Genomic DNA, 11,341 nt, shown 5'->3' with positions numbered 1-11,341 from the left:
TAACCTATTCCCAATATAGATGAGGTACAACTTAGTTCATATCTGCCTTTCTGATCGCTTTCATAGTTCTGGAATAACTAATGCATTTTCCGTCGCGTAAACAACAGATCATTGCCTTGAATGTTATGTTCCTTTATAACATTAAATGCATTTACTGTACAAAATTCTGTGAAATTCTCTTTGTACTTATTTTAGTTTTAGAATTATCAACATTCCACGGCATAATTTGATTAACAAATAGTCTAATAGTGTTGAAATGTTATTCATTCTGTTATAGCATTACATGTCACGTTACAAAATTACCTAAAATATCAATATAATCTTTCTACACATTACTGAAAATCAAGGGAATAAGTTACGTACTTTAACTTTTGCCTCTCATTCACCTCTAGGAGCTCTAATGTTGGAGTATATATTTTCTTTTATCTTTTATTTAGGGTATGTAGCATATTGATAGATCCTATTATGTTTGAAATTAATGCAGTATGTTTATAAATAACAATATAATCGTAATAAATTGCTTTAAAATGTATTAAGGGAGTCTACATATAACTTAATATCTTATTTCCAGACATAAACTAACAGTACTTTAATCAATAACTTACTAATGAATTATTACATCTGTTTGTTAGAATATATTGTGATACAAATTTGTACTTATTTTAGTTTTAGAATTACCAACATTCCACGGCATAATTTGAATGACAAATAGCCTAATAGCGCTTTCTGTGTTCAAATGTTATTAATTCTGATATAGCATTACTTGTCACGTTACAAAATGACCTAAAATATCAACATAATCTTCCTACACATAACTGAAAATCAAGGGAATACGTACTTTAACTTTTTCCTTTCATCCAACTCTAGGAGCTCTAATGGTGAAGTATATATTTTCTTTTACCTTTTATTTAGGATACGCAGCCTATTGATAGATTCTGTTACGTTTGAAATTAATGTAGTCCACATATAACTTAATAGGTATTTTGTTTCCAGACCTAGACTGATAATACTTTAATCAATAACTTACTAATGAATTATTACATCTGTTTGTTATATTGTGATACAAATTGGAGATGGAAGTGAAAGGTTACTAATATAATTAGGAAGTGTTTGTAAAGGATAGTGTACAATTAGAGAAATTTTAAACGTTAGGAAGAGAGGAAGTACTTCAATGTAAATAGACAAAAGAAGCTTTGAGGATATCATTGGAAAGATGTGTAAGATTTCAAGGTAGAAGGGAAGTAGTCAATAAAGGGTAATATATTATAAGTGTACAAACAATATTAGTGACTGACAAAAAGTAATCTAAGGATGAAGTTAATAAAATGTGAATTAGTGACTAGTGAAGTAATAGACGGTAAGGAAAGTGACGGGGAATTGGAAGTGATTGTAAATTGGAGATGCAAATGAAAGGTTGCTACTAATATAGGAAGTGTTTGTAAAGGATAGTGTGCAATGAGAGAAAATTTAAACGATGGGAGGGGAGAAAGTACTTCAACGTAAATAGACGAAATAAGCGTTGAGACGATCATTGGGAAGATGTGAAAGATTTCAAGATAGGAGGAGATGGTCAATAGAGGGTAACATATTATAATAGTGACTAACAGAAGGTAATCAGAGGATGAAGTGAATTAGTCACTAGTGAAGTACTGGACGATAAGGGAGATGACAGGGGGAATTAGAAGTGACTGTAAATTGGAGATGGAAGTGAAAGGTTACTAAAATAGAAAGTGTTAGTAAAGAACGCTCTGCAATCAGGGACATTTTAAGGAGAGTAAGTACTTAAATGTAAATAGACAAAGAAGTGTTCAGACGGTCATTGGAAAGATGTGAAAGATTTCAAAGTAGGAGAGTAGATAGTCAATAGAGAAAAAATAAGCAGACAGCTCACGTCAATGAAAGTCATATTTTAAATTGTAATTAGAAGGTTATGGAGAGCCCGAATACAGAGATGTGATGGTGAACCATAACCGAATTAGAGTTTTAGAAATAAAATAATTTATCATAAAAAATAAATATCACATTGTGATACTGGCTACTTTAATTAATAGTGATATGTACCGTAATGAAAATGTTTGTAGTTTAACAATTAATATGACTTGATACAATTAATTTTTGTAAACAAGTACGCTTAAATAGATGATGTCATAGTACCTATGACTCATCTTCAGTTCATTCACCTTCCATGAACTGAATTGCTGAAGGTTTTGCCAGACATTGATTTTAAGTTCGAAGAATTTATTACTTCGAATTGAGTTATCATTGAATTATGGAGAACATAATTTTTAATTATACAGAAGATAATTTTTACCGTAGGCTATGTAATTAATACAGTTATTTTTGAAAAAAATATAGACATTAAACTTATTCGTGCTGCCTTCTCAAGTAGCAAATGGAATAAAGTTTGCGTAGGCTAAGTGTAGATGTAGAATAAATATATGAGGTCATAATTACAGCAATTTAATTTCTACCTCTTCTACAGTGCTTAGGTAACATTACTTCACACTACTGAAGGTGCTCAAAAGGGGTTTTTTAATTAGTTACAATATTTTGGAAAACCGAACGTCAGTCAGGACATAGCCTTCAATACCGAATAAAGTAAAAGCAATGTGCTATCAGCTTGTGACATTATTGTTTGCTTTAGAAGAAAACTTTGCTAATATTGCTTCAAATTCACATAGACCTTACTTAGTTGTAGTAATAGCTGAGCATTGCTGTGAAACCTCGGATGTTTAAAATTTTATTAGCATTTTTATAAGTAGTCAATGAAGTTTGAAATCATAAAACTTATGTAGTTATAGCCTAATTGAGTAGGCCTTTAAGCTTATTCTCAATATGCGTCACACAGAACAATGAAAGTAATTTTGAGACCAAATCTGTACCCGTCACATGGAATGTCTTCCTGAAGGTTAGTCGTATACCTGAATGCCATTCTTTGAAATTCTGTTGCATTATGTTGAAGATACTATGCAGGTCCTGTTGTATAATAGGCGTAATATATTTATTACTAGAACAAAGATAGGCCTACATACATTTTTTTAATCTCTCTAGCACCCTAAGTTACTTGTGCTCTGGGGCCATTCCACAAAATTTTTATTAATAAGTATAAAAATAAAAAAATGAATAAACAACAAAAAACACAGATTGAACCTTTATATTTTCTCTCTAAATAATGATTTTTAATCAATTTTGCTGTATGATGTTAAATTTAATAGCCCAAATATAAATCTTGCGACTGTCACATTTTAATCATAACTTAGGCCTAATATTTTATCATCTTTGAGGTGGATATGAGATTTATTTTTAAATAAGAAAGATTGAATACCATTCCTATACCATTTTTATAATAATTACCACATAACATTTAACTTGTCTTTTGTAAAAATGTAACTTATTGTAAGAGACGAACATCTTGTATATTTTATTTGATTGAATTAAATTGTGTGGCATTTTAATCATAATAATTTATCATCTTTGAGGTGAATATTCGATTTATTTTTAAATGCGAAAGATTGAATAGGCCTATACCATTTTTATAATAATTACTACATAACATTTAACTTGACTTTTGCAAAAATGTAACTTATTGTAAGAGACGAAGATCTTGTGTATTTAATTTGATTGAATTAAATTGTGTCGCATTTTAATCATAATAATTTATCATTTTTGAGATTAATATGAGATTTATTTTAAATGAAAGAGATTGATTACCATTCCTATGCCATTTTTATAATAATTACTAAATAAAATTTGACCTGACTTTTGCAAAAATATAACTTATTGTAAGAGATGAATATCATGTGTATTTTATTTGTTTGCATTAAATTGTAATTATTTTTTAAATATTCTGGACATCTGTGTACTAATCGCTTAAAATATGCTTAATTTTAACTGACTTTGCGAATAAATTTCTCGAAATTATTAAAATAAAATTTTGAAACTGTCGGCATAAAAACGAGTTCGGCCGCAGTGATTTATATTATTAACAGTTTCGCTATAGAAAATTATATAAAATGAAGCTATTAATATATACAGAATACGTAAATCAAGTCCATAAAACTTCGTCAAAGTATGGAAGACGGAGTCGCTTGGCCGTGAAGTCGGCAGTCGGCCATTTTGTATCCAGTCCGTCCTCCCTCCCCACCACGTCATGGCATCATAGTTTGCTGATTCTGTTTCGCGCAATATCCACTAGGAGCGCTGCCACTGCTGCAAGGCCAGCCATGTTGATCGCACGCCCACCCCTCCACTCCTCCGACAATCCCGACTTTTTCACTTTCAGTTAATTTTTTCATTTAGTTGCATCTTTCAATGTTACTTGTTTATGGCTACTTGTACTTTCAATGGGGGTTTATTACGCGTATTTGATATAATGAGTCGGAATTTTTGCGCGTAAATATGTATTAAGCGAGGATTTCGCTTCGTTGAAGGTCGCAGTCCCCCCTCGCTTCCCACCGCTCGCAATCGCTAAGCAACCAACAGCCTAGCTATGACGTACTGTAGTGTTATGTTACCATGCAGTGTACCACAGCGCGGGACAGTCCTCGGGTTGCAATTTCTATAAAAATCTCAAGATTTGGTGTAATCCCGATCTCTGACTGTCTCCTCTAATCTCTGTATCACACCAACCCAAACCCCCAACACGACATGGAACTGCAGCCTATTACAAGGTAAGAATAAAGAAATTGCTCGTAATAATTCGCTTTGAAATGGACCATTTGCTTTCTTTTGTGCACAAATTACATAATAAGTTGATGACGATTTTATTTTATGCAATTACGAAGACACAAAAAAACCTCCAGCATTCTGTTGTACTTTCCTCAGACTTAGGGCGCATGTTTCGGGTAGATTTTTCGAGAGACTGTCTTTTATTTATGCTTGGGCTATTTTATTTGCCGGTACAATTCCGATTTGGGTAACTCAGACAACCCCAACTATTGCGCAATTAGTGTCTTCATGTTAAAATCTGGCCAAACATTAGCAGACATGGCTGTGATAAACACGACATACATCCGTCAAAGTCCCTTAGCAACAGTTCGTTCCTGACCACGCGAGACAGGCGTGGCCCTGCCCTGCTGCACATTTGTCCCATTGCTCTCAGTTTTGATAACCAAGGATTGGGAAAGTACGCTGATTTTAAGAAAGCATACGAAGTTTTTCACACATTTATACACCAGCAAAAAAAAAAAAAAAAAGTCCTCACCTATGAACAAACTACTTTTGTTAGAACCCTCTTAACTTATGTCTAAATTAAAATTTAAGGTACCAAAGTTACCATAAACATTTCATTATTTTATCAAAAATATTACCATTAATGCCTCTGGCATACAGACAGTCTGTTCTTATAACCCTCGTGGGCGAATGATTCGGAAGGACGTTGCCCGCCATTTTGTTCTGTACCTCATACGCATTGAGTAATTATAATTAATATAATGTATTCTCCATTAGCCAATGACATTCCAGTTGTCTATCTTCGTATCGCTCTTATACAAGAGGGGATCATTGCTTCATTGCTCATATCTTTTCTGCCATGACGTAATTGGTTCTTTCAAAAGGAAGTACGTCACATGAGAGCCGTCCGTATTGAGCAAGCAATAAATGTGTCTGGAGTTTCGACGTCTCTCCAGAAGTCCCACCAATGTAGCTAAATAATTTCATGGCGTTCATAAAAATCACTTTCTAAGCACTCTATCCCGCCCTGTGGTTACGGAGGATAATGTCACGTGGATTCCAGATCGTCTATGGCATTCACAGTTCATTGCGTCATATGCAGCCAATAGTATAGCCATTATGTTAAGTATTAAGTTCAGTAGCCTACTGTTTTCTGAATATCCCTTTTTTCATTTCATTTCATTTCATCTACAGTATTATATTCCATAAATCTTACTTAGCAATGAAGCTTTAAGATGTGGAACAAGTCAAAATTTTACAAGATTACAATTACAATTTTTACAAATTTTGTAAATTATTTTACAATTTTGCAATTTTCTACAATTTTTTACAATATTTTGGCGAAATGTAGTGAGATGAGGTGAGGTCCGAGGATTCGCCAAAAGATTCTTGACCCCACTGTCCGTTTCGAGGATGATGATCAACAAGCCAATAACGTTAACAATGAAAAGAAGTCTATTTACAACCCATGTATTCCTCACTTCAGTGAGAGATACAAAATGAATATTAATACATGGGAAGTGAAAGGACTTCTTTTTGGCTCTAGGGGAACTTCATTTAAGTTAACCAAAACCATTCTCCTTTCTCTTAAATTTTCTAATGAGGACATTAACAAAATGTGTCTAATGGTATTGAGAGATTCATTATCCATTTTACACAATCACTTGTATAATACTATGTAATTTTTTTTCACTTCATTTCATTACTCTTCAATGTATTTTCATCTCAAGTTTCTCCGAACTCAAATTGTACTTTATTTTTAAATGTATCATTGTTCCGTATTCTCTCCGCAATCATATTTTATTTTTCATTTAACCTCTGCTTTGTATTCTGGATCCTAGTAGTCAGCCGTAGATTTCGGCCAGATGTCCCAAATTGTGAATTTGTTGTTGGCATTTGCCTTATGGTTGGGGAAAACGTCGGAAAAAACCCAACCAGGTAATCAGACCAAAGAGGGTGAAATGAAATGAGACCGAGGTCTCGCCATAAACCACCCGGCATCAGTCCGACGGGTGGAGAAAACCTCGGAAGAAACCAATCAATGAGACCAAACGGGGGATCCAACCCAAGCCCTAGCGCAGCTCCGGATCAGCAGGCCAGCGAGTCTGCCGACTGAGCTACATCGATGACTCTACTAAAAATATACAGTACATAGCCAATCAGATTATTAAATTTACAAACGCAAACAATTATTCATCAGTTTAGCTATAAAATATAATACATAGCAAGTAAGTTACTTCAAATTAAGACATAAACAATTCAATTGGTTGAGATATACAGAAATTGGTAATACATATCATGCAAATTACTTCAAATTACAAACATAGAGCTATACAGATTACTATTCAATTTAAAGCATATAGAACAGTTAGGTGATAGAATCACATTTTTGAATCAAATATGATAAATAACTCTTGCCACAATTGAAGACCGTAATCACATTCCAAGCAGGGATGACAGCTAGTGCTTGAAAGCCCTTATATTATAGTCGTAAAATACTGACTTTGAATTATACTATGTTTGCTGTAAGAATATACTTTTCGCGCCAAAAGCTAATTAGATTTGCAGGCATGGTGAAGACAGCACCGACCTTGACAAACATCATAGCAAATACAATAGGTGTCATAATTAGGGCTTAGAAGTTCATATAATATGTGCATGCTTGCAGGGAGGTATAACTATTAGATTATTACATATTTTTTTATTTTATTAAGCATGGTTTTATGTGCATATAAGTGCACATTTTCGTCATTTTTACAAATGCATTATCATCTGAAAGCAGTTAAAGAACTAGTTAATTTATTAGATTCTAGTAATGCTTCGTCTATTGAGACAGCTGAAAATATACTGGCAATAGTTGGAGAGGAATCTTATTTATATAGCCTACCTGCGCATTTTTATGGTTTACTCCCCAAAAGCAATTACAGTGCTGGAAATTGTTGGCACTCCCTTACATGTGTCACTAGCCGGTTTTCAAGAAACGAAATCTAGTCTGAGTTCTGTTCCTGGCAGTATATGCCAAAAGTAAAGGAAAAAGTGACTAACATTAAAAGAAAAATTCTGGATACCAACAGTTGTACGATATTTCAGACATTCTCGAAGAAAAATCCTCCAACGCACCAAAAGAATAACTTCGGGACGATTAACTTCATTTGAATAAGCCCCAATTTCCTTGTGTGAAGTTGAAAGAAGTGTCACGATACAAAAGCATCTTCAGAGGTGACAGACGCAGTATCTGAACCTCGCCACGTTTTGGTTGTGAACTGCAACTTTTCGCTGATTTTAGGCAACGGAACCACTCTGTCTGCTTCAATCTAAGGCATTTTGTAAGTTCATACTCATTAGCATATGTACTGTTACACGCAACTTAATTTCCATTCACTTATTAGTGTATTTTTATTGACATAAGTATTTTGCACTTTTAAGGGCTTATTTGAGTGCATATTTAGTAATATTTTAGGACATGAGCTTCCGGGCCTTAGTCATAATCTTTTTGGGTATATTATTGTAAGTGGTAGCCTAGATCATGATTACATATTTTTTTTGTTTCCTGCTGACAGCCATTTCGTAGTTACACACTAACAAACTTATGTTTCTCTGCATGGGATCATGAAACTTTTCATAGATATGCTTGCACACATATGAATTTAACACTTTTTTAAGGAATTAGAAGAATCTGTTGGGATTTGTAATTTTTATTCATGTTTTCATATTGGAAAATCACGCGAAAAATAAATTTTCATAATTTCTTTTCTTTGCATCGAACCTCCTACCACCTTTACTTTTTAACTTTGCTCCAAAATAAGCTTATGCCATTAGGAAAGTTCAGGATAACAGAGAGGGTTTGGAATTGAACGGGGTACATCAGCTTCTTGTCTATGCGGATGACGTAAATATGTTAAGAGAAAATCCACAAACGATTAGGGAAAACACGGAAATTTTACATGAAGTAAGTAAAACGATAGGTTTGTAAGTAAATCTCGAAAAGACAAAGTAACTTTTATCATTATGACTTGTGACCAGAATATTCTACGGAATGGAAATATAAAAATTGGAGATCTATCCTTCGAAGAGGTGGAAAAATTCAAATATCTTGGAGCAACAGTAACAAATATAAATGACACTCGGGAGGAGATTAAACGCAGAATAAATATGAGAAATGCGTGTTATTATTCGGTTGAGAAGCTTTTATCATCCAGTCTGCTGTCCAAAAATCTGAAAATTAGAATTTATAAAACAGTCATATTACCGGTTATTCTGTATGGTTGTGAAACTTGGACTCTCACTTTGATAAAGGAACAGAGATTAAGAGTGTTTGAGAATAAGGTTCTTAGGAAAATATTTGGAGCTAAGACGGATGAAGTTACAGGAGAATGGAGAAAGTTACACAACGCAGAACTGCACGCACTGTATTCGTCACTTAACCTAATTAGGAATATTAAATCCAGATGTTTGAGATGGTCAAGGAATGTAGCACGTATGGGCGAATCCAGAAATGCATATAGAGTGTTAGTTGGGAGACCGGAGGAAAAAATACCTTTGGGGAGGCCGAGACGTAGTGAGAGGATGATATTAAAATGGATTTAAGGGAAGTGGGATATGATGATAGAGAGTGGATTAATCTTGCACACTATAGGGACCGATGGCGGGCTTATGTGAGGGCGGCAATGAACCTGCGTGTTCCTTAAAAGCCATGTGTAAGTAAGTATGCATCGAACCTCGAAACCTATGATAATACTGGTGTAGACATACGAATTTAACACTTTCTGAAAGAATTAGCACAATCGGTTGAAATTTATAGATTCTATTAACGTTTGTACAAATCGCATTACAGTCAGTTTCGAATATTACTGGAAACATATTGTAGCTACATTGCATGCAATGTTTCTTATTGAAAATACGTGTTTATTAAGCAGGCAAAGAAGTTTATAAATATAAGCAACTATTCATTATTGAGAAAAGTTGCAGCTTAGGATTTTCCATCCTATTGAGGTAAAAAAGACGGTGGTCAGTTATGTGGGTACAGCAGGGTTTAAGCTAGAAAATAAATAATTGTCGCAAAAATGCACAAATGAAAAATTATATTTGTGCAAATTGCGAAATGCGTTTTCAATATTATAAATAGTTGTGCAGAAAATAAAATTAATAGCCTACAGTATGCAGAAAGAAAAACTTACAGTACGGTACGTAATTTGTTCCTTGTACTTTTATTACTTTCAGTCCATCTTATCACACTCTAGATAAGTTATACTTATGTAAGTAGCCTAAATCATTAGACGTATGTATGTTTAGAATCAATTACTGCTGAATTTACATCACATTAAAATATGTTATTTTATGGGCACTCTAAACATTAAAAATTCTTTACTAGTAGACCCTTCAAGATTTATTGTTAGCAGAGTGCTAACTCTTTTTACTGAAAGACGGTTTTTAATTCCAGTTTTTACAAGATTCACGCAACAAAATGCTCGCTCACAATTTACAGTATGCGGTGGAATTATATAAATCAAATAGAAGAAATTGTTCACTTAACTTACATGAATTGCACAACTCTTTGAAATCAATTCCTGAATATCTATTGCTCAATACCTTTTTTAACATTGCCCATGCCATTAGCATTTCATTTAAATTCAGATTAGTTCAAACACATCTCTGATTTCATTTTCTCCATTACCATCTTCGTTCCAAAGTTTGTTGCATTTTTAGAAGTCGAGTAGCAAAATGCGACAAATGCGACTGTGACTTATACCCTGGGGTACAACCACCTCGAAGTGTAGGATACTCTTCTTGCCATCTTGTATTGTTCACCTGAAAACGCAGACATATCGAATCTTTAACACTTGAGAGTTTTTTATTACTTTGTCAGCAATGGAAAAATTTCAAATTACAGCTCTAATAAATTAGCCTACATGAAGAAAATGTTGTTAATATTGATTGCGGCACTATAAAAAGACTTTTCTTTGATTCATGCAGTGAAAGATATTATCTAAGTTTATAATATTACGTACTGAAATCATGCAAGCATATTATACGGGGCTCACCTCATCGGCAAAACAAATGCATCAACTGTTACTCATCCAAAGCGACTTTAAACCACCCCCCTATTCGCCAGCTTCCTAACTGATAACGTCCACAGTGCAAGCTTCATAAAAACATAAACGAATCACTATACTTATACAAGATGAGGCAAAATCAATTCATGATTTTGAAATCTTTACTACTCAGTAACCTGCCATTAACATTTATTGAAAGACCTGTCAATTAGGAGGCACATTTTTACTTACTTACTTACTGGCTTTTAAAGAACCCGGAGGTTCATTGCCGCCCTCACATAAGCCCGCCATAGGTCCCTATCCTGAGCAAGATCAATCCAGTCCCTATCATCATATCCCACCTCCCTCAAATCAATTTTAATATTATCTTCCCATCTACGTCTCGGCCTCCCCAAAGGTCTTTTTCCTTCCGGCCACTCTATATGCATTTCTGGATTCGCCCATACGTGCTACATGCCCTGCCCATCTCAAACGTCTGGATTTAATGTTCCTAATTATGTCAGGTCAAGAATACAATGCGTGCAGTTATGCGTACACTGATACCATACCATAGATACACTGTATAAAATGTTATGTGATTAAGGTTTCAAAATTTCCACACAGCATAAAATGTTATA

The 11,341-nt window shown here is 34.0% G+C and overlaps 1 long non-coding RNA gene across 1 annotated transcript in view; it reads left to right on the top strand.

Annotated features, from left to right (window-relative positions):
* Positions 1–3,972: 3,972 nt before the first annotated feature.
* Positions 3,973–11,341, top strand: part of LOC138712963 (uncharacterized) — a 150,477-nt gene continuing 143,108 nt past the window's right edge. Inside the window, exon 1 of the long non-coding RNA XR_011335773.1 lies at positions 3,973–4,670. This is a non-coding gene — a long non-coding RNA (uncharacterized lncRNA). The remainder of the gene's footprint in view (positions 4,671–11,341) is intronic.

This window comes from Periplaneta americana, chromosome 14, assembly GCF_040183065.1.
Source record: "Periplaneta americana isolate PAMFEO1 chromosome 14, P.americana_PAMFEO1_priV1, whole genome shotgun sequence".
Lineage (NCBI taxonomy): Eukaryota > Metazoa > Arthropoda > Insecta > Blattodea > Blattidae > Periplaneta > Periplaneta americana.
The sequence above is the reverse complement of the archived record's forward strand: the minus strand, read 5'-3'. Positions and strand labels throughout refer to the sequence as shown.